This window comes from Helianthus annuus, chromosome 17 (assembly GCF_002127325.2).
Source record: "Helianthus annuus cultivar XRQ/B chromosome 17, HanXRQr2.0-SUNRISE, whole genome shotgun sequence".
NCBI classification, from domain to species: Eukaryota; Viridiplantae; Streptophyta; class Magnoliopsida; order Asterales; family Asteraceae; genus Helianthus; species Helianthus annuus.
Genome location: NC_035449.2, coordinates 129,833,349 through 129,839,684, shown reverse-complemented (window position 1 = coordinate 129,839,684; position 6,336 = coordinate 129,833,349).

The window sequence follows — 6,336 nt, the reverse complement described above, 5'->3', positions numbered from 1 at the left end:
TGCATAGCAAGTAGGAAATCATCTACTTAAACTATGTGATGATGTCAATGTATAAACTGTGTCATGCATGGTGAATAACTAGAAGTTACTCAACCCCATAGTAAAAATGTACAAAACAATGTCTTTGAATAAACCTAAGTTTAAATCAAATGTTAATGTTTTGCAGAAAAACAATGCTTTATGATTACAAACATTTATGCAGTAATGTTAATCGCATACATTCAAGCCTTGCGACTGTGGCGACAAACCCTTAAACGAATTAAAGGTTATCTAAATTATGTTGTCGGATTCTGTCATCCCCAACTTCCAAACAAACCCAAGAAGTCGGAAACGGGAGTTGTCAATTCCTATGGTACCATTACATAAGTCCGAGCGGCGTAGCTAATGTTAATGAATGTATTATTGTCCCGATTAAACACACCAAATGTCATAACCAATGTAGCATGTGAAAACCATGTACTAGGAATGCTAAGTAAACATGTCTAGTAGAAATGTTCATGTAAAACAATGTGCTAGCATGTTAGGTAAACATACATAGTGGAAATGTCATGTAAAACAATGTGTTCCATATGCTAAGTAAACATATGCAACAAATGTGTAACAAATCAATGTGCTAGCATGCTTAACATACATAGCAAAACACAATGGAAAACATGTACTATAAGTGTACTAGGTGAAACTAACATGTTTATGTCATAAAAGCATGAAATGCACAAAAGTAACATGTATGTACATGTGTATCACCCCAAAATATTTGAAAACGATAAAAGAGGGGAACTATGTACTCACTTGGGATTGCTAATTAGTCTTGAGAATAAGACCAATTTAAGCTCCAAGGGTCACGGAATCAACCGGCACCTAGTATAGGTAACTATGTTAATAAACGGCCCTAAATCGGGAGATAGGATAGAATGAGGTTCTATAAATCAAATGAGTAATTGAACTCATATGGTATGATTTAATAGTCCCAACATTCTGATTGGAAAGCCTACCTAAGTGCTTTTGACCCGTTTCGACACATTATGGTAACATAAGCTACTATAAGGCGTCGTTAGCGAAAAACTATGTTCGGATGATTAACTATGTGCTATGCCAAGTCTTACATGCCCAATTATCCCTAAACATGTTACTAAATCAGATTATAAGTCAAAAATATGTTCACATAGTCAAAATACGGATTTTAGCTTCAAAAGGGCATTTTGGTCATTTCCTATGGGCATACAAGCTAACAAGCATATGACTAACCAAATTCTATGTGATCATAAGGTATAACCTCTGAGGTTATTCCCTATGCAACTATGATCACTAACTAAGCTTGGTCGGATCCTAAAGATCGACCAAACGGGTCGGGTTCGAAAGTATAAGCAGTTGTTTAGACCGCTTACCTTACGACCCTAAACAAGCACAAACTAATAGTGTCGAGTTAGACATGTCAAAACATGTCTAACCTACTGATTTGGTATCAAAACAAAGTGTTTTGATACCCTAAAGTAGTTCCGAGGCAAAATGCGTGCTAAAACGCATTTTGACCGAAACTTTGACTCGACACTACAACTAGCTAACGTGGTAATCAGATGCTATAATCACGAAGGATTATAACTATCGTGATTACAATCACGTTTCAAAGTTCAATTGAACTTTGACTTGACCAATTGATGGTCAAAACCGAAAGTCAAACTGTTGGCCAAACGTTTGACTTTCTGCACTACATAAGGAAAAAGCCAATAAAAAGCATGAAAGAAGCTCACTTAGGGTCCTTGCTATCTTTTCAACAAGAAGACAAAGTCCCAATTCAGATTATAAGAGCTCCCAAGCAGATGAGAGAAGAGAAGAGAGGAAATGAGCAAGGAATGAAGTGAACTTGGCATGCTATTTATAGTTGTTGGTGAAGAACAAGATCATTACAAGTGGTTTGATTAGCCATTAAGCAAGAAATCATGGCCCTCCAATTGTCACAAGCAGGTACAAAGCCTTGGTGACCACTTAACTTGCTTAACACACCAAGAATTTACACAAACAGCCCCTGAATTTGCAAACAGCAGCCAAAAACACACTTTCTGGTCGCTGGGCACCTGAGGCGGCCCGCATAAGAAATGGGGCTGGGCTTACGCGCCCCGCCTGAGCCCCCAGATCAACAAACTTTTTGAAAATTGGCAGATTTAGTCCCTGCATGCATTCGAGTCCATTTCAGGCCTTTTTGACCCCCGTTAAGCCATTTTCAAGGCTCTACAAGGTCAATAAAGTTTAGAGGACTCAAAGCTTGGAACATTCTCGGATGTCGACTCGTTTGGTCGTACGATCGCGTTGTTCGGTTAATTACAACGAAACTCAAACGGACGCGAAAACGAACCAAATTGAGCGACGAATGAAATTTTTGCATGCCGATCACTAAAATAAAAATATTTTAGTGTGTACAAAAATTTTGGATGTCCAGAAGTGGTCAGAACGTAAGATATGCGCGAAAATGCAAACTTACGCCGTTTTTGACACTTTTAGTCCCTGTAAGATCATGTAGGCATGTTTTCGCACATCGAACCTATCAAAGCTTATTTCTAAGCCATGTTTAGGTTATATATGGTATGTTTAACTTATGATCAAGTTCCGGACTGTACGTTGCCTTACGAAACGGCAGACTTTTGCAAGTTGACGCAAATAGTCCCTGAGAGCGAATAAACTTGTTTTTGCCATACTAAAGCCTTCAAAACTTATTTCTAAGTTATGTAAAGGTTATTTAAGGTATGTTAAGTCTATGATGATGTTCCGGAGTGTTTGTCGCGTTAAACTGATCGTGTTAACGCATCAGTTCGCGTATAACTTTCCAGAAGGCGATATAGAGTTTGAAATCGATCAAAAATCAACATAGGCACAAAACCAAACATAAATGACAAACATTGGGATCAAAACACACTGTTTTATTAATATTGTATTGTTCAGAGTTTGTAAAATGATATCACAAGCACAGATGTCACAGTCTCATCTTTAGAGTGTAAAAAGAAAGTCCATGTAAACCTAGAAAAGTCATCAACAATAACCAAACAATATCTTTTCTTCTTAAGGCTCATGACTTGAACTGGGCCAAACAAATCCATGTGCAGCAATTGCAAACACTGGGTTGTTTTGGACTCTTCAATGGACTTATAAGAACTTTTATGCTGTTTTCCTTTTAAACAGGAAATGCAATGTTCAGAACATGAAAACAATTTTTGTGGTAGGCCTCTCACCAAACCATTTTTTGAAATTTCTGTGATTGTCTTAAGATTTGTGTGCCCCAGCCTTCTGTGCCAAAGTTCTGTCTCTTTGTTAGAGGCAGCTGAGAACAGACAGGCAGGCATCAGCTCTGGGACACTCTTTTGACATGTCAACAACATAAACATTGCCACTTCTTTGAGCAACAAGTTTAGTTTGACCAGTTTTGATTATTGCTTCAATCTTTTTGACCATTTCTGGTCCAACAATCCTACAACAATCTTTTGTGAAGAATGACCCAAACCCTTTGTCACTCATTTGAGATACACTCAGAAGGTTGAATTTCAGATTGTCTATTAGATTGACATTTTCAAATTTTACATTTCCAAATTGCACTGTACCAGACCCCAGAACTTTCCCTTTACTATTATTCCCAAAGGATATATCACCCCCTCCATGGATTTTAAAGTCTTTGAGGAGGGCTTTACATCCTGTCATGTGCCTGGAGCCTCCACTATCTACATACCAAAGACTATCAAAGCATGCAGAAGCTCCTTGCACATGAAGTAAAAGGATTAGTTCATTAAGGTCTCCAAAGCCAGCAGGGCTTTGGATGGGGTGTCAACAGTGACTGGTGTGGATGCAGAGTGATGGACAGTAGTTAGATCAGGGGTTTGAACAGTTTTAGTACTGTTTCTTGCTAACCACTGTTGGGGGTCTTGACCAATCACCTGCTGATAACCAAAAGGATGCCTATTCACTCTGGGTTTAGAGGGCTTTTTGTAGACCTCATAAACGTGTGGAATCCTTTGGTAAGACTGTTTTTCCTTGCCTTTTCTGAACTGATTGGCAGGAGGTGCATCAGTAACCTGAACATCTCTTTTGACAGATGTTTGGTTCAGCTGTTTTGTGACAGCTGTTTGAACTGGCACAAACAGTGGTTGTTTCTTGGTGAATTTGACAGATGGTGATGATGCTGATGAACTCAAGGATGTTTTAGCAATGTACTCATTCTTTTTCACATCAAAGTTTTTGAGGTACACACATGCTTGAGTTTTATGGTTTGTTTTACCACAAACACTGCAACTTTCAGCTGAATCAATGACACTTGTTTTGTTTAAATCATAAGCTTTTAAGTGGAAGCAATCTTTTGTTAGATGGTTCCTTTTCTCACAGAATTCACAAAACAAGTTATCAATTTTTTCTTTCTTCTTTCTCTTTTCAGACTCCTTTGCAGCAGAGGTTTTAACCACTGCTGGGATGTCTTTGAGAGGTATAACTTTAGCTTTTGGAGCTTTAACACCATCAGTTGATGTAAAGTCCATTGGCTTGAAATTTTCAAGAATATCACACTCATCAGACCATTTTGGTTTAAACTGATGATTCTCAATCTCCTCAAAAACAGAGGGGCCCATTGGTCTGTCAAGTGTGATTTTGTTACCAAGTTTGTCAGTGATCTTCACTTCTTGGCCATTCTTGTTTGTGGGGATGAACTCAGCAGTTTCATCAGTGGTTGAAACAGATTTTCCAAAAGCAGTGTTTTCATCATCATGTTTTCTATAACCAACCCCAAATTTCACATTGCTTTTTATCTGTTTTTCAAGCATAACCTCATACCCTTTGCAGGATTCCACCCATCTCTCACATGTGATCTGGGTGGACTCTAACTCCTTTTTGCAAACTTGGTATTTTTCTACCAAGGTTTGGAGTTGGGTTTTGGTTATGCTTTGCTCTTCTTTCATGCTGCTAATCTCTTTCTCTTTTTCAGCCAAATTGTTTTTAAGTTCTTTTAGAGATCTTTCAAATTTGACTTCATCAGATAAGATTTTATCACAAAGGTTTTATTCACCTCTTTGATGTTAGCAAAAGCAATAATGCAATTGTCAGAACACAGTTTTTCAAGAACTTGAGGTGATACCTTGACAGCAGCCATCATTGCACAATCACATTGAGGATTTTCTTCATCTTCGGCTCTTTCTTCTTTCTCACCTGCCTTTTCTTCTTTGTTCACTTCGGACCATGGATCTGTCAGTGGTTCAATCAGGGTGCCTGAACTTTCTCCCAACAGTACTTCATTAGCCACAGTAGTAACCACTGCTTCAATCACCTCATCCACTGTTTCAGAACCCAGCTGTTCCTCTTCAGATTCAACACCCTCCTGTATTGACTCTAATGCCATCAAACAAAATTCATCATGAGAAGAAACATTGGAAGCATAGAGAGCAAAATTTTCATCACTAATGTCTTCAGGCATACTGCTCCAGTCAACAAACCCTTGAGTGAAAAAACTTTGTTGATCTGGTTGCACTGCTGCTGGAGCAGTGGTTTGAGGTGCAGGTTGCACCTGTGCCTGGGGGACAGGGGTTTGAACAAATTGAATCTGTGGAACAGTGGTTTGGACATAGTGCACTGGCACAGGGGTAGCAGCATAGTGAGCAGTGTTCACTTGAGCTGCTGGGGCATATTGGGCATAGTGCACAGTGCTTTGATTTTGAGGTCTAGGATTTGAGCTAGGATGTGTGATTATGGGACCAGTAGTTTGACTCCTACACTCCCTAGCAAAGTGTCCCAACCTATTACACTTGTAGCATTTTATTTTCGATTTATCCAACCCAACCCTTAGATTCCCATGCAACCCTGGGAATTTTCGCCCTGTTCTTTTATAAAACTTGCTAGTTCTAACACTTAGCAAGGCCAGTTGATGCAGGATGTCCATTTCCTCTAAGTCAGTGGGGTCAAAATGCTGTAGATCATTGAGTTCAAAGCTTAGATTGTCTGACATCTGGTTTTCATTTGCAGTGAATGCATAACTTGTAGAGTGAGGATCAGGGTTGTTAAAATTTGCACCAGCAGTTATGTCAATGAAGTGATCATAACCCTGATCCTTACCACTACTCCCAGATTCTTCTTGACCCAAAAGAGCAATGTTACCGAATGTATAATCATCAACGGTTTTTCCTGACTCTTGTAACTTCCTTTTCTGGTTCAACTCCCTTTCGTAGGTCAGGAGTCGACCATGGAGTTGGGTCAAGGTCAGATCCTTGAACTCAGGTGAATTTCGGGTGACAAAAGCTATGGTGTCCCATTTTTCTGGCAGTGACCTGAAGAACCTGCTATTTTGAGTTGAATTTGTAAAAGTGGTTTTAACAA